Source organism: Carcharhinus amblyrhynchos, chromosome 7 (assembly GCF_965287045.1).
Source record: "Carcharhinus amblyrhynchos chromosome 7, sCarAmb.v2.hapA, whole genome shotgun sequence".
NCBI lineage: Eukaryota > Metazoa > Chordata > Chondrichthyes > Carcharhiniformes > Carcharhinidae > Carcharhinus > Carcharhinus amblyrhynchos.
This window is the reverse complement of record NC_137330.1, coordinates 86,680,909-86,703,900: the sequence shown is the minus strand read 5'-3', so window position 1 is coordinate 86,703,900 and position 22,992 is coordinate 86,680,909. Positions and strand designations below refer to the sequence as shown.

Genomic DNA, 22,992 nt, shown 5'->3' with positions numbered 1-22,992 from the left:
AACTTGTGGGCCAAAGGGCCTGTTTGTGCTGTAGTTTTTCTATGTTCTATGTTCTATATTCAATGTTCAATGACACAGCAGGCTGGAGGAACGGAATGGCCAGTCTTGCTACTACTCCTTCTATCCTTGAATAACTAAATAGTAATTCTACTCAGATTCAAAGCTGTTTCCCATTGACACAGGAAGAGAGTAGAGGAAACCATTTTGGGATCAGGTTACAGGCTTCCCTTTAAACCCAGAAATATTGCAGAGAAAGAGCATTGAAGTTCTGCCTTGGCAGCCAGCTGAAAAGTAGAAGGAAGTAGAGTCAATAGAAACAGCCAGGCCTCCACCTTAAGTAAAGAAAATGCTGATTCCATTTGCTGAACTTGGTCTAGAGGAAGAAATCCACAGTTAACCCTCAGAGAGAGAGATCATTCTGGAATAGAGGGTACCAGGTTGGGAAATTAAAAGGAAGTTTCAGGTGTAAGTTGAAAGGGATTCAGGATCGGCACATTCCTGCAAGAATGAAGGATAACTACGGCAAGTTTCGGGAACCTTGGATAACAACAGATATTGTGAGCCTCATCAAAGAGAAAAAGGAAGCATTTGTTAAAGCTAGGAGGTTGAGAACACACGAAGCAAGTGTGGAATACAAGGGAAGTAGAAAGAAACTTAAGCAAGGAGTAAGGAGGGCTAAAAAGGGTCACAAAAAGTCATTGGCTAGCAGGATTAAGGAAAATCCCAAGGCTTTTCATACTTATATAAAGAGCAAGAGGGTAGCCAGAGAGTGAGTTGGCCCACTCAAGGACAGGGGAGGGAATATATGCATGGAGCCAGAGGAAATGGGTGAGGTATTAAATGAGTACTTTGCATCAGTATTCACCAAAGAAAAGGACTTGATGGATGATGAGTCTGGGGAAGGGTGTGTAGATAGTTTGAGTCATGTTGAGATCAAGAAGGAGGAGGAATTGAGGGGTTCTTGAGAAACATTAAGGTAAACAAGCCCCCAAGGCCTGAGGGGATATACCCCAGAATACTGAGAGAGACAAGGGAGAAAATTATTGGGGCCTTTAGAGAAATCTGACTATAGAGGAGGTCCTAGATGATTGGAGAATAATCAATGTTGTTCCTTTGTTCAAGAAGGATAGCAAGGATAATCCAGGTAATTACAAGCTAGTGTACCTTACATCAGTGGTAGGGAAATTATTGGAGAGGATTGTTTGGGACAGGATTTACTGCCACTTGCAAATAAGTGGACATATTAGTGAGAGGCAACATGGTTTTGTGAAGGGGAGGTCGTGTTCACTAACTTGTTCGAGCTTTTCAAGGGAGTGACAAAAATGATTGATGAGGGTAGGGCAGTGGAAGTTGTCTACATGAACTTCAGTAAGGCTTCAGACAACATCCCTCCTGGCAGACTGGTGTAGAAGGTGAAGTCACATGGGATCAGAGGTGAGCTGGCAAAATGGATACTGAACTGACTCGGTCATAGAAGGCAGGGGGTAACAGTAGAAAGGTGCATTTCTGATTGGAGGGTTGTAATAAGTGGCATTTCTCAGGGATCAGTGCTGGGACCTTTGGTGTTTGTAATGTATATTAATGATTTGGAGGAAAATATAACTGGTTTAGTTAATAAGTTTATGGATGACACAACAGTTGGTCGATTTGCAGATAGTGATGAGGACCATCAGAGGATACAGCAGAATATAGATCGATTGGAGACTTGGCCGGGGAGATGGCAGGTGGACTTTAATCCGGACAAATGCGAGGTAATGCATCTTGGAAGGTCTAATACGGATTGGAAATATACAGTAAATGACAGAACCTTTAAGAGTATTGATAGGCAGAGGGATCTGCATGTACAGGTACACAGCTCACTGAAAGTAGCAAGGCAAGTGAAAAAGATAATCAAGAAGGCATATGGCATGCTTGCTTTCATCAGCCAGGGCATTGAGTTTAAAAACTGGCAGCTCATGTTACAGCTTTATAGAACTTACTTAGACCACATTTGGAATATAGTGTTCAATTCTGGTTGACACACTATCAGAAGGATGTGAGGTTGTGGAGAGGGTACAGAAAAGATTTACGAGATGTCACCTGGTATGGAGGGCATTAGCTATGAGGAAAGGTTGGAGAAACTTGGTTTGTTCTCACTGGAATGACAGAGGTTGAAGGGCGACCTGATAGAAGTGTACCAGATTATGAGGGGCATTGACAGAGCGGACAGTCAGAAGCTTTTTCCCAGGTTGGAAGATTACTAGGGGGATATAGATTTAAGGTGCGAGGGCAAGGTTTAAAGGCGATGTACAAGGCAAATTTTTTATCCAGAGGATGGTGCGTGCCTGGAACTCGCTGTCGGAGGAGGTAGTGGAAGCAGAGACGATAGTGACTTTTAAGGGGTGTCTTTGACAAATACATGAATAGGATGGGAATAGGGAGGTATGGTCCCCGGAAGGCTAAAGTATTTTAGTTCAGTCGGGCAGCATGGTCAGTGCAAGCTTGGAGGGCCAAAGGGCCTGTTCCTGTGCTGTAATTTTCTTTGTTCTTTGTTCTTTGAATCAAGTCATTGAGAGTTGGAAGCAACTGTGAACTATATATGGTAAGAATAGTAATTCTGTGGAGAGTGCAATGTCTGCCAAGCTACAAGAAACAGTTTATTTCTATAGTTTGAAGTATAAATCACCAACAAAAGCACATCGTGCTTAGTCGATAGTGTTTTTAGTCATTTACTGCAGTGAAAGTTTTAAATGTGAAATCTTGATGTATTATTTTGTCAGCTGTCAACTGGAAATCCAAATTTCTCTTTAAAAGTTAATGGTCTCTACTGAGATCATAACAAAAAAAAATTGCTTTTGCAAGCTCTAGCAATTCCTAGCAGTCAGTCACTAAAAACCATTCCCATTCTCACACTTTCCTTACACCTATTTGTGCACGAGAGCAGACTTTTGTCTGTTTCCATAGTTAGTTATTCCTGGAACAAGTCCCTTGGACAAGAGACTTATAGATTGAGAGGCACCACTCCACACCAAGCATGGCTGACCAGGAATCTTTCCCACTCTTACTACCAAGTAGGAAAGAGCTGACTGGTGGTGATTTTAACCTGAGGATCATCACACCTCAGGCAAGGGGAAAAGTTGAGATGACAGAATAGGAACTGAACTCACTGCAGTGGTATTTCTCTGTATCAAATCAGTCACCTAGCCAACTGAGATAACAAACATTCCAATTTAATGTATACCAGAGATTGATCATAATATAGTCTGGTATCAGATGTTTCTTTTCACTGGATAAACGTATAGTCATAGAATCACAATCACAACTGCTGTAATGGGTACCGGATAGTGGTTGTGTTATTGGATTACTAATCCAGAGGCCTGAAGAGCTAATCTGGATTTGAACATGAGTTCAATTCCCTCCCTGGCAGTCTATAATTTGAAAGGCAGTTAATTAAGAAAATCTGAAGCAAAAAGCTAGAATCAGTAATAGTGACTGTGAAACTAATGAATTGCTGAAAAAGGAGACATGCTATCAAAGTTTTTCATCTTGCACTATTCAGGATAAATTGGGGGAACAACAATTTATACTGCATGAGGGTGTGCATTGGCTAACAAGTGGAGGCTAATTGATGGAGGTATTTCATTTACATCCAGTAAATAAAAAAAAATCCTCAGTGATGCAGAGAGCACCGGTTAGCAGGATCCACCATAGCAACAATTCTTGACAACAAATCAACCTACAGTGGAATTCGCCAACTCCATTAATATCCTGGATTCTTGGAGTGACCTCAAAGTTGTAGTCACACATTGATGTTTAAGTATCAGTTATAAATGTATCTGGTGATTTATTATTTCAACGGCAGCACTGAGGTAACTATGTGAAGGACAGAATTTTCCCATCCCGCCCAGCACGGGAATTGTAGCAGGCAGGACAGAAAGCTTTGCGGACCATGTACAAGTCTGTTGACCTCAGGTGGGAATTTCTGGTCTTGGATCGAGCGCGGCTGGAAAATCCGGTCTGACGTGTCTCTGTATCAATTATTCCAAATGAGTGAATAATTTCTTAAAAATCAAATCCTGTTTCCTTCAGTGCAGATTACAGAGGAACAACATACTCACTATGATGCTTATCACTTGACCTAGTTAACTCAGCTCACTTTGCCCTCTCTCTTCTGCATTCACTGCCCATCTGCCTTCCCTTAACATAGAACATTACAGCGCAGAACAGGCCCTTCGGCCCACAATGTTGCGCCGACCAATTAAGAGAAAAGCAATGACCCTCTAACCTAAACCAATCCCTTTCCATCCATAAACCTATCCACGGACCTCTTAAACACCCCCAAACTAGGCGCATCTACAACTGCAGCAGGCAGGGCATTTCATTCCCCCACCACCCTCTGGGTAAAGAACCTACCTCTGACATCCGTCCTATAACTACCACCCCTTAATTTAAAGCCACGTCCCCTCGTGCTAGCTTTCTCCATCCGAGGAAAAAGGCTATCACTGTCCACCCTATCTAAACCTCTAATCATCTTGTATGTTTCAATAAGGTCTCCTCTTAGCCACCTTCTTTCCAACGAAAACAACCCCAAATCCCTCAGTCTCTCCTCATAGGACCTTCCCTCCATACCAGGCAACATCCTGGTAAACTTCCTCTGCACCGTCTCCAATGCCTCCACATCCTTCCTATAATGTGGGGACCAGAACTGTACACAATACTCCAAGTGCGGCCACACCAGAGTTTTGTACAGTTGCAACATGACGTTGCGGCTCCTAAATTCAACCCCCCTACCAATAAACGCCAAGACACCGTATGCCTTCCTAACAACCTTATCTACTTGATTTCCAACTTTCAAGGATCTATGCACATATACACCTAGATCCCTCTGTTCGTCAACACTATTCAGGGTCCTACCGTTAGCCCTATACTCTACACATCTGTTATTCCTGCCAAAGTGAATTACCTCACACTTTTCCGCATTCAGATCAAAAATCTTACCCATAACATCTTTGCCATGTTGCCTCTCTGAACCCATTGTTTCAGTCACTAACAAGGCCATCCCCGATCACTTCTCTATGTCCATAATTGCTATATCTCCCTTCAACATTATTATTCAACATTTCAAGGCCCTAAACAATTTTCTCCGTGCTTTTTTTGTTTTTCATGGCAGATGAACCTAACAGAATCTACAATTTCCAATCCCTTAGAATCTTAAATACTTCCTTGCAATCACTCATGTTAGAGCTTTTCTTATGATGGTTTATCAACCTAAAACATTAATTATGGGCAGCATATTGTAGCAGGGTGGGTGGCTTTGACTTTTATCAGCAAAATACCAAGCAAATGTTAAGCTTTCAGTGGGGGTATGGCTCAGTGGTAGAGCATTTGATTGCAGATCACGAGGCCCCTGGTTCAAATCCAGGCGCCCCTGGTTATGGGATGACATAATTGTTAGCACTACTGCCTCAAAGTGCCAGGGACCCAGGTTCAATTCCAGCCTTGGGTCACATGTTCTCCCCATGAATGTGTGTGTTTCCTAGTGGTGCTCTGGTTTCCTTCCATAGAACAAAGATGTGCAAGTTAGGTGGATTGGCTATGCTAAATTGCCCCATAGTGTCCCATGATGAGTAGGTTAAGAAGATTATTGGGATAAATGCATGGGGTTACAGGGATAGAACATAGAACATAGAACATTACAGCGCAGAACAGGCCCTTCGGCCCACGATGTTGCGCCGACCAGTTAAAAAACAATGACCCTCTAACCTAAACCAAACCCTTTTCATCCATAAACCTATCCACGGATCTCTTAAACGCCCCCAAACTAGGCGCATTTACAACTGCAGCAGGCAGGGCATTCCAATCCCTCACCACCCTCTGGGTAAAGAACCTACCCCTGACATCCGTCCTATAACTACCCCCCCTTAGTTTAAAGCCATGCCCCCTCGTGCTAGCTTTCTCCATCCGAGGAAAAAGGCTATCACTGTCCACCCTATCTAAACCTCTAATCATCTTATATGTTTCAATAAGATCCCCTCTTAGCCGCCTTCATTCTAACAAAAACAACCCCAAATCCCTCAGTCTCTCCTCATAGGACCTCCCCTCCATACCAGGCAACATCCTGGTAAACCTCCTCTGCACCCTCTCCAAAGCCTCCACATCCTTCCTATAATGTGGGGACCAGAACTGCACACAATACTCCAAGTGCGGCCGCACCAGAGTTGTGTACAGTTGCAACATGACGCTGCGACTCCTAAATTCAATCCCCCTACCAATAAATGCCAAGACACCGTATGCCTTCTTAACAACCCTATCTACTTGATTCCCAACTTTCAGGGATCTATGTACACATACACCTAGATCCCTCTGTTCATCCACACTATTCAGAGTCCTCCCATTAGCCCTATACTCGACACATCTGTTATTCCTGCCAAAGTGAATTAGTTCACACTTCTCCGTATTAAACTACATCCGCCACCTCTCGGCCCAGCTCTGCAACCTGTCCAAGTCTCCCTGCAAACTATGACACCCTTCCTCACTATCTACCACACCTCCGACTTTGGTGTCATCAGCAAATTTACTAATCCACCCAACTATACCCTCATCCATAAGAACATAAGAACATAATAAGAACATAAGAAATAGGAGCAGGAGTAGGCCAACTAGCCCTTCGAGCCTGCCCCGCCATTCAATAAGATCATGGCTGATCTGTCGTGGCTCAGTTCCACATTCCCGCCCTTTCCTCATAACCCTTAACCCCCTCTCTTATCAAAAACCCATCAACCCGCGTCTTAAAAATATTTAGCGAGGTAGCCTCCACCACTTCAACGGGCAGAGAATTCCAGAGATTCACCACCCTTTGAGTGAAGAAGTTCCTCCTCAACTCTGTTCTAAACCACCCCCCCCTTTATCTTGAGGCTGTGCCCCCTGGTCCTGCTATCCTTTCTGAGCGGGAAGAGTCTCTCCACCTCTATCCTATCCATCCCATTCATCATCTTATACGTCTCAATGAGATCTCCCCTCATTCTTCTAAACTCTAACGAATACAAGCCTAATTTATTCAGCCTCTCCTCATAGCTCAACCCCCTCAACTCCGGCATCAGCCTAGTAAACCTCCTCTGCACTCCCTCCAAGGCCAAAATATCCTTGCGTAAGTACGGCGCCCAAAACTGCACACAGTACTCCAGCTGCGGCCTCACCAATGCCCTATACAGCCGCAGCAAGACCTCCCTACTTTTATATTCAATCCCCCTCGCGATGAAGGCCAGTATCCCATTCGCCTTCCTGACCACCTGCTGCACCTGCAAGCTGGGTTTTTGCGACTCATGCACAAGGACCCCGAGGTCCCTCTGCACCGTCGCCTGCTGCAGTTTTTCTCCACGTAAGTAATAATCCTTCCTACCATTATTCCTACCAAAGTGGACCACCTCGCACTTGCCAACATTAAATTCCATTTGCCATTTCCTGGCCCATTCGCCCAGCCTCTCTAGATCCTTCTGTAGACTCTCCCCACCCTCCGCACAATTTGCCTTTCCTCCAATTTTGGTGTCATCAGCAAATTTCGACACCCTACACTTGGTTCCCTCCTCCAAATCATCTATATAAATGGTAAATAGCTGAGGCCCCAGCACCAACCCCTGGGGCACTCCACTAGTCACCATCCGCCAATCTGAATAGCACCCATTGACCCCCACTCTCTGCCTCCTATTTGACAACCAGTCCTCTATCCACGCTAACACCCTACCCCCAACTCCATGCCCCCTGACCCTCTGTAATAACCTCTTGTGAGGTACCTTGTCAAACGCCTTCTGAAAATCCAGAAAGACCACATCCACCGGCTCTCCTCTATCCACCGCCCTAGACACATCCTCATAGAACTCCAGTAAATTTGTCAGACACGACTTCCCTTTAATGAAACCGTGCTGCGTCCGCTCCATCAAGCAGTTCCCCTCAAGATGCCTTGCTATTTCCTCCTTGATGACGGATTCTAACATTTTACCTACAACAGACGTTAAACTAACAGGCCTATAATTCCCCGCCTTTTGCCTGGCACCCTTCTTAAACAATGGCGTAACATTAGCCGTTTTCCAATCTTCTGGCACTTCCCCGGAATCCAGCGACGTCTGGAAAATAACCACCAAGGCATCCACTATCACCTCCGCCATTTCTTTCAGAACCCTCGGATGCATTCCATCCAGTCCTGGGGACTTGTCCACAATCAGCCCCTCCAGTCTGTCGAGCACCACCTCTCTAGTAACAGTAATGTCATCGAGACCCTCCAGTCCTACCACCTTTCCATCTCTAACATCCGGCTAATTATTCACGTCCTCCTCCGTGAAGACCGAAACAAAAAAGCTATTCAAGACCTCAGCCATATCCCCATCCCCTACCACTAAGTCCCCCTTCTCATCCTCTAAGGGACCAACGTTCACCCTAGCCAGCCTCTTCCTTTTTATATATTTATAAAAACTCTTGCTATCCTTTTTTATATTAAGCGCTAGCCCAGCTTCATAGTTTCTCCTACCCTTCTTTATCAACTTCTTTGTCAATCTTTGTTGACATTTAAACCTCTCCCAATCCTCTTCTTGCCCACTACTCTTAGCTACTCTAAACGCCTCCACTTTTAATTTAACACTTTCCTTCACCTCCTTCGTTATCCACGGCTTATTACCTCATGATCCATTACCTAATGATCCAGATCATTAATAAAAATTACAAACAGCAGTGGCCCCAAAACAGATCCCTGAGGCACACCACTCGTAACTGAACTCCATGACGAATACCTACCATCAACCACCACCCTCTGTCTCCTATCTGCTAGCCAATTCCTGATCCAATTACCTAGATTACCCCCAATCCCATACATCTGCATTTTCTGCAGAAGGGATAGTGGGGGCAGGTAAGAATGTCTTCCCTGTTGTTTTTAAAATAAAGTTTAACACACTCCAGTCATGCACAGAGGCAATCAGTTGGTGTTTTAAGCTGTTAACTTGAGAACCAGATTCAGAGATAGGAAAATATCTACAGTTATTGGTTTAATTCTTGAGGCTGTTAAGCAGAAGTTCCTGTTTGTAGCTATTTTTGACTATTTCTATTCAAAAGAGAAAATACACTTGCATTTTCATAAAACCAGAATGCCCCAAACTGTTTGATGGTCAATGAAGTGCTTTTGAATGTTGGAATGTGGGAAACAGAGCAGCCTGTTTGTATACAGCCCTCTTCCACAAGTAGTAATGTGCTAAAATCCAACTATTCTCTTTTTAGTGATGTTTGTTGAAGGGTAAAATTCGGTTGGAACATGGGAAAAATTCACCTATTTTTCTTTGAAATTGTGCCTCGGGATGTTTTTACATCCACTTGAGATGACACGGCTGTGATTTAACATTTCATTTGAAGGATAAGTTCTCCAATAGACAAATGCCCCATTAATACTGCATTGCAGTGTTAGTCTCAATTCAAGTCTTTGAAGTGTAACTCGAACCCACAACCTATAGCTCAAAGACAAAAGTACTTCTAATAAGTCCCGATTAATACCTATGCAATGATAATTCTCCCCAATTAAATCGTAACCCATTGGATGAGGCAACTCTTACCCCAAAATTACTATTTGTATCACAGCCTTCATTTGAAAAGTGTGCAAGCTTTTCAGAAGGAGAAGGAATGGCAAAATCACTAAAGTCCAAACATAACTCATCCACCATGTTAAACATTCACTCCTTCCACTATTGGTGTACCATGGCAGCAGAATGTGCCACCTACAAGATGCACCACAGCAACTCACAAAAGCTTCTTTAACTGTATCTTCCTCATCAACAACCTCTTACAGTCTAGACAAACCAGAGATGCAGGTTCATGGGAAGAACATCACCTGCAAGTACCCCTCCAAGACATGCACCTTCAAGACCTGGAAATATATCATTGTTCCTTCATTGTCACTGGACTAACGTCTTGGAATTTCTGCCTAACAGCACTGTGAGTATACAATGGTACTGGGTGTAGGTATTGGTCTTTGCTCAGTTTGTGAGTTCAAGTCCCACTGCAGTGAGTTGAGCATAACAATCTAGGTTGACACTCCAGGGTGCACTGCATTGTTAGCGGTACCAAGAAAAAGACAATGAACTAAGGTCCTGTCTACTCCCTCTGGCAGTTACAACAGATTCCATGACAGTATTTCAAAGAAAAGGAAGGGAATTATCCATGATGTCCTGGTCAATATTCATTCCTCAAATCAACATTAGAAAAGCAGAATACCAGGTCGTTATCACATTGCTGTTAGTCTGAGCTTGTGTCGCATAAATTGACTACCATATTTTCTATTTTACAACAGTGACTACACTTCAAAAGTGCTTCATTATCCATAGAGTACTTTGGGACATCATGAAGTCCTGAAAGGTGCTACCCAATGCAAATCTTTGTTTCTCTACACCACATGGACTGTGGTGGTTCAGAAAGGCAGATCACAATGATCAACTCGAGGGCAATTAGAAATGGGCAGTAACTGCTGACCTTGTACACGTCGCATGATTGAATAAAAGATAGTGCTCAGGCGAAAAACTACTCATTTATAGCATTGTGCTATAAATGTGTGTGGCAGCCCCCGATGTATAAGTCATTTCCCAAAGAGCCAGTTTCAGTTTCTTATTCCTTGATTTTACAAGAGTTCAGAATTCACTCAGGTTGATTCAGCTGTGTAAATTTGATATTATTCAGCTCATATGTGCAGTGAGACACTCACTGTTGCTGTCAAACATGTCATATTCATAACTTTACACTGTGCTCATGTGGAAGCTTCTGGAACTGTCTTTATTTAAGATGGACACTGATGAATTGCCGAGATGGCTGCCAAGGGGTAAGGTGACCTTTGCTTATTCCACATGGATTATCAAGCTTCCAGGACATTCCAAATTGAATAGCCATGGGCGAGGACCTCCCCCTGGAATGAACATACCAATGTTATCTGTGGAATTCACATCTGCCATTGTTTGAATCTTACACAAAACACAGGGCTGGACTTTGCATGCCTCTGCTGGCCATGTTTTTGGTGTGCCATGTAAAATAGTTGGGGGGAGGGGTGCCAGGAGTGGAGGGGAGAATGCCCAACACACAATCTCTCTGTCTACCCCAATTCTACTCCCATAAAATGGTAGGTGAGTGGGTGCCAAAATTGGCAGCCAATCTGCCATATTTAAATAAATAATTAGGGGTCAACTGAACTAGGTAACAAGCCATTTGACCCATACCATAATATGGTTGGCCCTGTTTTATGCTTTTTGAAAGGGCAGGAAGGAAGGGGGTCTTCTAACTTCAGGGAGTGTCCTTTGTGCATCTAGGGGGCAGTCCTCCTAGATAGTATCCCCCTTCTTTCTTCCCACGCACCTGCTCTGTAAACCAACTCCCCCACCACTTTCCAAGCTCCCAAACCTTCACCAGCTCGTACCCAGAACTTTCTTTTCTTCGGGATCTATCCCTCCTTTTTCCACTCCGAGTTGCACTCCCAGTAGCACCCACTAACGTGCTGTTGATGCTGCCAAGACTGCTGGAACTGCCAGCCAACCAGACTGGCCAGAAGCTCCCAAGGATGGAACTTCCTCCCAAGTGGGGGCAGAAGTTCCATTGGTAGCCTACTTAGCCATCACACAGCACATTATGGCTGCAGGGTGGGCTGAGGTTCAGCAAGTCGGCTCCACACTGATTATAATTCCAATGTACAAGCCATCTACCCCCTTCTGCAGACCACAGAGTAATTCTTAGTCATAAAGTTACAGAGTCGTAGAGGTTTACAACATGGAAACAGGCCCTTCAGCCCAACTTATCCATGCCACCCTTTTTCTTAACAACTAAGCTAGTCCCAATTGTTTGCATTTGGCTTATATCCCTCTTTACCCATCTTACTCACGTAACTGTCTAAACACCTTTTAAAAGACAGAATTGTACACACCTCCACTACTACCTCTGGCAGCTTGTTTCAGACATTCACCACCCTCTGTGTGAAGAAATTGACCCTCTGGACCCTTTTGTATCTTTCCCTTCTCACCTTAAACATATAGCCTCCAGTAAAAAAGGCATTTTACTCCTATGTTAGGAACAAAAGGGTGGTTAGAGGAAAAATCAGTCCTCTCAGGGACAAAGGAGGGGAACTGTGCTTAGAGTCCGAGGGAATGGGGGAGATCCTGAATGAATACTTTGCGTCGGTATTCACGAAGGAGAGGGGCTTGATGTCTGGTACTGTCTTCGAGGGAGCTGTAGACCAATTGAAAGAACTATCCATTACGAGGGAGGAAGTGTTAGGGCTTTTAGGCAGCATTAAAACTTATAAATCTCCGGGGCCTGATGGCATTTATCCTAGGCTGCTTAGGGAGGCGAGAGATTGCTGGGCCTCTGGTGCAAATCTTTGTCTCTTCTTTGGACACAGGTGAGGTCCCAGAGGACTGGAGGATAGTGAATGTGGTACCATTGTTTAAAAAGGGTAGGAGGGATAACCCTGGTAACTATAGGCCGGTGAGTTTGACGTCAGTGGTAGGCAAGTTGATGGAGAGGATTCTTAGGGATAGGATGTATGAGCACTTAGAGTGTTGCGATCAGATTAGGGATACGCAGCATGGCTTTGTTAAGGGGAAGTCTTGCCTTACGATTCTGATAGAATTTTTTGAGGAGGTGACAAAAACAGTCAACGAAGGACGTGCCGTTGATGTCGTCAATATGGATTTCAGTAAGGCGTTTGACAAAGTCCTTCATGGTAGGTTGGTTGAAAAGATTAAGGCTCATGGAATACAAGGCCAGGTATCCAGATGGATTGATAACTGGCTTGGTAAGAGGAGACAGAGAGTAGTAGTGGAAGGGTCCTTTTCTAGCTGGAGGTCTGTCACTAGTGGTGTGCCCCAGGGCTCAGTACTGGGACCCCTTCTTTTTGTAATATACATAAATGACTTTAAGTGGTGTGATCAGCAAATTTGCAGATGACACTACGATGGCTGGATTGGCAGGCAGTGAGGAGCAGTGTCAGGCAGTACAACGGGATATAGATAGGCTGGTATATTGGGCAGATACATGGCAAATGCAGTTTAACCCTGATAAATGTGAGGTGATGCATTTTGACCGAAATAATGTAGGGGGCAGTTATATGATAAAGGGTAAACCTATAAAGAGTTTGGAAACACAGCGGGACCTGGGGGTCCAAGTGCACAAGTCTTTGAAGGTGGCAGTACAAGTGGAGAAGGTTGTGAAGAAAGCTTATGGTGTGTTAGCCTTTATAGGAAGGGGTATAGAATATAAGACCTGGAGTCTAATGTTGCAGTTGTATGGAACATTGGTTAGGCTGCATTTGGAGTACTGATCCAGTTCTGGTTGCTTTACTACCGGAAAGATGTGGAGACCCTGGAGAGAGTGCAGAGGACGTTTACCAGGATGCTGCCTGGTATGGAAGGACTGGGTTATGAGGAAAGATTGAGCAAATTGGGGCTGTTTTCCCTTGAAAGAAGGCGACTGAGGGTAGATCTATAGAGGTGTATAAGATTATGAAGGGTATAGAGTAAACAGTGGTAAGCTTTTTCCTATGTTAGAAATGCACATTACGAGGGGGCCACAGGCCTAGGGTGAGGGGGGCGAGGTATAACACATGTTAGAGGGAGGTTTTTCACATAGAGGGTAGTGGGGGTATGGAATGCTCTGCCAAGCAAGGTGGTGGAGGTGGGCACGCTGGAGTTGTTTAAGAGTTACTTAGGCAGGCACATGAGTGAGTTGGAGATGGAGGGATATAGGAGATTGTTTTAAATAAAGGTTCAGTAGCCTTGGGACGTCCCTGGTAACGTACAAGGATGTGGATGATACTAATGTTTTTCTCTTTTAATTCACAGGTGCTTCGGACCGCCTTGTTGTCCAACAAGGGGCATACACATGATGCATTGTACTAGAGCTACTCTTGGATGTTCGAGAATAGCCGAGTACAGTGCCCCAGGGGTCGGTGCTGGGGCCTCAGCTATTTACCATTTATATAAATGATCTGGAGGAGGGAGCCGAGTGTATGGTGTCGAAATTTGCTGATGACACCAAGATTGGTGGAACGGCAAACTGCACGGAGGGTGTGGAGAGTCTGCAGAAGGATCTAGATAGGCTGGGTGAATGGGCCAGGAACTGGCAAATGGAATTTAATGTTGGCAAGTGCGAGGTGGTCCACTTTGATAGGAATAATGGTAGGAAGGATTATTACTTACGTGGAGAAAAACTGCAGCAGGCGACGGTGCAGAGGGACCTCGGGGTCCTTGTGCATGAGTCGCAAAAACCCAGCTTGCAGGTGCAGCAGGTGGTCAGGAAGGCGAATGGGATGCTGGCCTTCATAGCAAGGGGGATTGAATATAAAAGTAGGGAGGTCTTGCTGCGGCTGTATAGGGCATTGGTGAGGCCGCAGCTGGAGTACTGTGTGCAGTTTTGGGCGCCGTACTTACGCAAGGATATTTTGGCCTTGGAGGGAGTGCAGAGGAGGTTTACTAGGCTGATGCCGGAGTTGAGGGGGTTGAGCTATGAGGAGAGGCTGAATAAACTAGGCTTGTACTCGTTAGAGTTTAGAAGAATGAGGGGAGATCTCATTGAGACGTACAAGATGATGAATGGGATGGATAGGATAGAGGTGGAGAGACTCTTCCCGCTCAGAAAGAACAGTAGGACTAGGGGGCACAGCCTCAAGATAAAGGGGGGGGCGGTTTAGAACAGAGTTGAGGAAGAACTTCTTCACTCAAAGGGTGGTGAATCTCTGGAATTCTCTGCCCGTTGAAGTGGTGGAGGCTACCTCGCTAAATATTTTTAAGACGCGGGTTGATGGGTTTTTGATAAGAGAGGGGATTAAGGGTTATGGGGAGCGGGCGGGAATGTGGAACTGAGCCATGACAGATCAGCCATGATCTTATTGAATGGCGGGGCAGGCTCGAGGGGCCAGATGGCCTACTCCTGCTCTTATTTCTTATGTTCTTATGTTCTTCATGTCGTTAGTGTACGCTTAAACTGGACCAGATGCTGGGCAACATGACAGCTCAGTGACTATCACTGTTTGCTGTGCAGACACATGGATTTGGGCCAGTGTCTGTGGGAGTTTGCGCATTCTCCCTGTGCTTGCGTGGGTTTTCTCTGGGTGCTCCAGTTTCCTCCCACACCCCAAAGATGTGCTATTAGGCTGATTGGTGTAATAAATTGTCCCTAAATTAGTTTTCCGTCAATGTGGAATGCCATAAGCATAGATAAGGGTCATGGGTGGAGGGGGGACTGGTAATGTTAAAATGGTGACGCAGGCTCATTGGGCCAAAGGGCCTGTTTCCCGGGCTGCTTTTGTTCTTTGTTCTTTGATTTCTAAAGCACACCTTGTTCATCCTGAAACCCTAAAATCCTGCCCAAGGTCAACAGACCCTCCCATTGCCCACCCCTCGCCTGCTCCGATTCCTGTCACAGGCAGGGCAGTAAAGTTCCAGCCAATAACTTTCTTTATCTTAAACTCACAAAAAAAACTGCTGTCGAATTATTTAATTATTTAATTGGCAGTCTAAGGGTTAGAAAATGCACAACTCTTTCCATACAAAACAAATTGAATATAGAAAGTAAAAATGCAGTTAGATTCTGTCCATGGCTCTTGCCAAGAAACCAGTGCACATCCAACTTCAATGGTAAGTGGATATTTTTTCAGCTATTCACTGAAAAGTTATGTGAATTTTGAAAAGGCTCCATGCAAAAAGATTTCAAAGTTTTCTAACATTCACACACATATTACTTAATGTTTACACTGATCTGAGTCAGAAAAAAATGCATTTTCAAACAATGGGACTTTGACCAAAGCAAACATTTCTTGTACAGCTCAGTTTAAACAGTCTTTCGGCACTCGAATGTGAAGCATTCTTGGTAGATTCAGTTGCTAGGAAAATGGTTTGGGTAGAGCCCTTCCATTCACAGCTTTCACAGTTTGCTGCAAAGGCAAAATTCTTTAAAATGATTTCCAACTGACACAGGCATTCGCTTTTAGTCCAATATTTCTCATTTTCTTTGAACAAAAACCACAGAATAGTAATATCGCCACCTTAACTGAAAACTAAGTCAACAAATAAAGCGCTCTTTATCTTTCTAGGTATCTTTCTCCTTTTTTGCCAATTGCACTGTCCTAGTTTGGCGTGGCAGACATACACATCACTGCTGGGCCCGTATCGGTGCTACTCTTGAAGCATCAACTATCTGTAGGATTTTTACTTGATTTAGATGTGGATCTTGGTTTCAAAGAATATTACTGCACAAAAACAGGCCATTTGATCTACCAAGTTTGAACTGATGTCTTCTCCTCATCTGATTCTGCATAATTCTCATGCAGTTGCCGGATGTTAGAGATGGAAAGGTGGTAGGACTGGAGGGTCTTGATGACATTACTGTTACTAGAGAGGTGGTGCTCGACAGACTGGAGGGGCTGATTGTGGACAAGTCCCCAGGACCGGATGGAATGCATCCGAGGGTTCTGAAAGAAATGGCGGAGGTGATAGTGGATGCCTTGGTGGTTATTTTCCAGACGTCGCTGGATTCCGGGGAAGTGCCGGAAGATTGGAAAACGGCTAATGTTACGCCGTTGTTTAAGAAGGGTGCCAGGCAAAAGGCGGGGAATTATAGGCCTGTTAGTTTAACGTCTGTTGTAGGTAAAATGTTAGAATCCGTCATCAAGGAGGAAATAGCAAGGCATCTTGAGGGGAACTGCTTGATAGAGAAGACGCAGCACGGTTTCCTTAAAGGGAAGTTGTGTCTGACAAATTTACTGGAGTTCTATGAGGATGTGTCTAGGGTGGTGGATAGAGGAGAGCCGGTGGATGTGGTCTTTCTGGATTTTCAGAAGGCGTTTGACAAGGTACCTCACAAGAGGTTATTACAGAAGGCCAGGGGGCATGGAGTTGGGGGTAGGGTGTTAGCGTGGATAGAGGACTGGTTGTCAAATAGGAGGCAGAGAGTGGGGGTCAACGGGTGCTATTCGGATTGGCGGATGGTGACGAGTGGAGTGCCCCAGGGGTCGGTGCTGGGGCCTCAGCTATTTACCATTTATATAGATGATTTGGAGGAGGGAACCAAGTGTAGGGTGTCGAAATTTGCTGATGACACCAAAATTGGTGGAAAGGCAAATTGTGCGGAGGGTGGGGAGAGTCTACAGAAGGATCTAGATAGGCTGGGCGAATGGGCCAGGAACTGGCAAATGGAATTTAATGTTGGCAAGTGCGAGGTGGTCCACTTTGGTAGGAATAATGGTCGGAAGGATTATTACTTACATGGAGAAAAACTGCAGCAGGCGACGGTGCAGAGGGACCTCGGGGTCCTTGTGCATGAGTCGCAAAAACCCAGCTTGCAGGTGCAGCAGGTGGTCAGGAAGGTGAATGGGATGCTGGCCTTCATCGCGAGGGGGATTGAATATAAAAGTAGGGAGGTCTTGCTGCGGCTGTATAGGGCGTTGGTGAGGCCGCAGCTGGAGTACTGTGTGCAGTTTTGGGCGCCATACTTACGCAAGGATATTTTGGCCTTGGAGGGAGTGCAGAGGAGGTTTACTAGGCTGATGCCGGAGTTGAGGGGGTTGAGCTATGAGGAGAGGCTGAATAAACTAGGCTTGTACTCGTTAGAGTTTAGAAGAATGAGGGGAGATCTCATTGAGACGTATAAGATGATGAATGGGATGGATAGGATAGAGGTGGAGAGACTCTTCCCGCTCAGAAAGGATAGTAGGACTAGGGGGCATAGCCTCAAGATAAAGGGGGGGCGGTTTAAAACAGAGTTGAGGAGGAACTTCTTCACTCAAAGGGTGGTGAATCTCTGGAATTCTCTGCCCGTTGAAGTGGTGGAGGCTGCCTCGCTAAATATTTTTAAGACGCGGGTTGATGGGTTTTTGATGAGAGAAGGGATTAAGGATTATGGGGAGAGGGCGGGAACTGAGCCACGACAGATCAGCCATGATCTTATTGAATGGCGGGGCAGGCTCGAAGGGCTAGTTGGCCTACTCCTGCTCCTATTTCTTATGTTCTTATGTTCTTATAGTTTCAACCAACTGACCTGGCTTTAAAAGATTTCTGCTTCAACTGTAGTTTGTGATAGAAGGTTACACATTGTAACCATCCTTTACATAAAGAAATATCTTTCACAATGCCTTTTCAAACGTTTGTGATTATTATTTAAACATTGCTGAAAAAAGACACATATTGTCAAAGTTTTTCATTTTCCACTCATCAGGACAATTCACAAGAAGAGCAAAAGTAAAGAAAACAACAATTTATACTACATGAGAGGAGACTACTGATTGGTTGGCACATGGACCCTTATTGGCAGAGGGATTGCTATATCTTGAGTGTGTGTCCTCTGTTACCATTTCCGCAAACAGTGAAAATAATGGGATAGATTTTCAACTTGCCCCAGGGTATAGAATTGGTTTTGTAGATTTGCCATTCACATGGAAACTGTTATATTTCAAATTTCCATTGATGTGAAAATCTATCCCATAATATCAATATTTACTGCATCACAAAGGTGCGTACTTCTGAAAATTTTCATCTGGCCATCTTTCAACCTTCACAACCCTGGTGAAAAAAGATTTAAAATCACCAATCTCTCTTCGCATGTGGGACCCTTCATTCCTGATAACATCAGAGTCAACTCAGAGGCATCGGGATGCAACATCTCTGTGTTTTCCTCCTTCCTTCTAACCACCAGGGCACCAGAAAATTCTTTTAGGTGAAATAGCAACTCACATTGCACTTCTTTGGATTTATACAGTATTTGCTGTTCATACAGCAAGTCTCCTCGACTTTGGAGATTGGTAAACGTAGATTGGGTAAACACTTTGAGAAGTACTCTTCACTCAATCCCTGGGTGTTACACCAATATTCCACTCACCTGTCATTTGAATTGTCCTCCCCAATTCCAACCTCTCTACATACACAACCTCCTCTGCTGTTCCAATGAAACTTCACGTAATCTCAAGCAACAAGATGCCACCTTATGATTTGACACATTATAACTTTTCATAATTAACACTGAGTTCAACAATTTCAAATCATAATTTCTGCCCCAATTTCTTTTCCTTCTCTCTTTGTTCTTTGGTTTTGGACATCAGCTTTTGCTGATGATTCCACTACATTCCATTAACATCTCCTGCTGATCTATCTTTTGTTTCTTTACTTGTTATATTACCATCTACTTTTGCCTTTCACCACCTTCCATTTTGTCATTTAACTTCTTCCTTCTTCCACCCTATTGCGGATCATTCCTTTTCTTTTTTCTGCACCGCTGTTTCCCTGCCTTTTCAAACCTGTAACATCTCTAATCTTTGCTATTTCTTCTGTGTTCTGAAACCCAGACTTCTCTTAGCATTGAGCTCGGAGGTCAGGAATTCCTGACATGTGCAAGCTGGGAGCGGGCTGCACCCGCACAGTTTGGCATCTTTACATTCTTCATGTCCAGGCCAGGCCCCATGCACCTGCACATAAAGGAATAAAGAAGAAGAGTATGAAAATCTAGGAGAATTTGAGAGGATGAAGAGCACTATAGCCAGACAGAAGTGTGCCAGACAGGGGACAAAGGAAGTGAACAGGGAGCGATCCCAAAAGGAAGTCCTTGGTGAGGGGCCAAGGTAGGGGACAGAAACCGGTTCCAGTTAAGTCAAGGAAAAAAAGAAAGGAGCAGAGAAAATGGCTCCAAGTTAGAAAAAATTATGAGGAACAGATTTTATGCAAAGAGAGCTCACATAAAGCCCTGGCAATTGATGGAGGCTGTTGGACCCATTCAGCATGGCAAAAGATCTGGGATGATGCCTGTAATTTGGTACTTGGTTATAAACATGGGAATCCAGGGGAACCAAATCTAGGGACACAAGATTGAAACTCTACAAGGTGGACAGTCACTGATGCTATCCAAATCTGATAATCAAAGAGGACTCAGGAAAATCCCTAAAAATTCAAGAAGGCACCTGAAGATTGATGCCCACTGGGGAAAAGTACCCCTTTGGAACATTAGTGCTCTGTGTGGCGCAGTGAAAGAGCTGAAATTGTACTTGTAAGTTGATGTTTGAGTGTACTTGAAAATTTAGAGGAATAGAATCTCAAAAGGTGAGATTGAAACCCTATGTGTTGGGCCATTGTTGAGCCTGGCCAAGTTAGAGCGAGTTTTGGAGAGAATTCCAAGGCAAGATCTTTGAAGGTGAAGATTGGAAACTCTCTTGAAAACAGCAATGTTTCAGAGATTATTTGACTTCCAGTAATATTAATGCCTGGATGGATTGTTGAGAAATCCATGGAATCAATTTTGATCGCATCTGGTCTTGGATTCTCCTGCCATCTTTCACAAACTTATCTTTATGTGCCATACTTCCAATGAGGCAAATTTCAATGAGCAGAATTTACTATAACCAGCAAACAGTTATATGTGTCTGTGCCTGTTTGATGAGTCTTTGTATGCAATTTGCTGCAAGCACAGCACTGAAATGATGCAATTCCCTCTATAGCGCATCTGGGCCTGGATGAATAAGACAAGCAATATCTCCTTAATGAATCACAATTAAGAATTATTAATGAGTAGTGCAGGGTCTAATCCAGGAAATATATATTACACTAGGTGGCACTGCCAGGGGCAAGCCCTTTGTGGGGAGCATATTGGGGGGTTTCCCCTTATTTGTGATTGGAGAGGGTGTCTGTGAGGGTGGTCATCTGTGTGCATGAGGGGGTTATTTTTAGTGTAGATTGAGGCACTCTTTAAAGATGGCGCCTGATCTCCATGGAGCCAGCCTTACTATTTCTATCAGTTCCTGCCCTGCTACAGTGATGGTGCAAACCATCCCCCAGATTCTCTGTGCACTGAGTGACAGAAAATCTGGAGTAAAAACACGACTGTGCATCTGGAGAGATACAAGCCAATTTTCAGTTTGAACTGACACTGACGAATGTGACAGAATTTCAACCCAATGAAGCAGCCTTCTCACAGGCGCCAACGAAACAACGCTGATCAGTTCTCTCCAGCCTGAAGAACTTCCATTCATTCTGTCACATCCATCATAGGGTCTGCCAATGGTGACCAATTGGCGCTTGTACAACCTTCACTTGTTGGCCTGAAAGTTTATGAGAGAGGTCAGGGATGATCATCCTGGCTATTTTCCCTTCTTCTCTGTTAATCCATGCTTATACTGCAGTCAATAATTCCCTCCGCACTGCAGCCAAAATGTGGAATTAAACATCTGGGCAATTATGAAAGTAAATTTCCTTACTTCACAGTATCAAACTTTCAAACAAAATTCAGAAATTGATGACATTTTAGATTTCAAACAATATAATTGTCCTGAAGTAGTTGACCTTGAAAGAAGGCAGCAATGAGTTTTAAAGTGGTTTCTGACACTGAATAGATCTGAATTAGGCAAACATGGAGTTTTCTGACAAATGTATTTGAAATAGCTCCCCAGGGATCGATGACCCTTCACTAGATTTCCTTTATTTACAAATTCAATTCCACTTCTAAGAGTGCTTCAGGCACACACTCTGAATCTGCAGTGCCTGATGCTCCTCAATATATATAGTGGTGAGACTCCCTGATTGGGCAGGCAATCATTACCTCAATCAGGGAGCTCATACTCCAAGAGGTCAACCTCATGGTCATTGTTGAGTTCATTACAATATTGAAGCTGCATTGGAGTATTGATAGCAACGTGCAGGAATCTAAATGCACATTTGATAAAATGAGTTGCAATTGGAGTCAAATGCCCATATTTAGTTGAACCCATAACAACTCTGAGAAACAACATTCCACGTGTGAGCAGGCATGCGTTATACTTATTTCCATTTAAAACAAATTCAGCTAACATATTTTGTGAACTGAAGCACAATTCAGCTTGGATTCTCATAATGAACAAATACTGCATCATTTGTGGCTCACAGCGAGTGTCAGTATTAGGCTCATTCTGTGTGGGATAGCTACCACATATCGAAAATGATGACAAATGTCCAGTGTGAGAGTACTTTTCCAGCAGTGAAAACTCCCCACCCCGACCTTCTGAATCAGACATTCAAAACTGATATAAATAACTCGTGTGTGGCTTAGATTGTTCGTCTACAAACTCAGACATGCACACGTATCCTCAGTCAACTTAGCTGGATGAAACTGTTGCTATGATAGCATCATCCATTAAACCAGTTTTGCAAATTTTTAGACGTCACGGCAGAAGAGAGGTTGCCAGTGCACAAATACCTCCAATATGTGGCATGAGTCAAGCTTTGGAGAAGTAGAAACTGTGAGTGTAACACATCAATGAATCTGAAACCAGTGAGGTTTGGTTCACCTTTTCAATCATCTGAAGTTCTTCCCCACTCCTCAGTCCCCAGTGCCGGGTCCCTGCAGGTGCTGATTCAGACAGGCTATGTTTCAGAATGTATCCTCTCTCTCGTTAGAGCCCAGGCAGTGAACCTTGGTAAGTTTTTTGACTGGATGATGCCAGTCATTTGAAAATGGCGACCAGTCCTTTCTTTTCCTAACATCAGATGGCAAATATTGGATTGGAATGAAGTATGTCTTTGTCCCAGGAAACCTGAAACTTAATCATAAGAGTCTTACAACTATCTCAGTTACGATCTACTCAGACCCACGATCAAAACAGGGACCGCTGTATAATTTTAGTTTTATGTACAGTAGTAAACTTATCAATTGAACAAATCACTTTTCTCCTCCAAGTTCGAGCTATTAATTTTTTAACAAAAGCTGATCTTTGCTCAGATCTCTCTTGCTGAAACTCTGGAGCCGGATGCGCTGATTCAGGGTAAGATAAGGCAGGTCAAGGACAAAGGAAGGTCATGCTTCCCATTGCAACTCACAAGTGTATTAACTCTCCAATCACATTGCTACTAATCTGCACTGATAACTTGTTGCAACAGAAATTGCTGGGAATTTGTGTCCTGAGAATGATCGTGCCACACACTCATAGAATAATAGAATCCCTACAGTACATAAGAGGCCGTTCAGCCCATCAAGTCTGCACCAAGCATCTTACTG

At 44.0% G+C, this 22,992-nt stretch overlaps 1 non-coding gene across 1 annotated transcript; it reads left to right on the top strand.

Annotated features, from left to right (window-relative positions):
* Positions 1–5,338: 5,338 nt before the first annotated feature.
* trnac-gca (transfer RNA cysteine (anticodon GCA)) lies at positions 5,339–5,410 on the top strand. Its single transcript has one exon. It is a non-coding gene; the product is annotated as a tRNA-Cys (tRNA).
* The last annotated feature ends 17,582 nt before the right edge of the window (positions 5,411–22,992 follow it).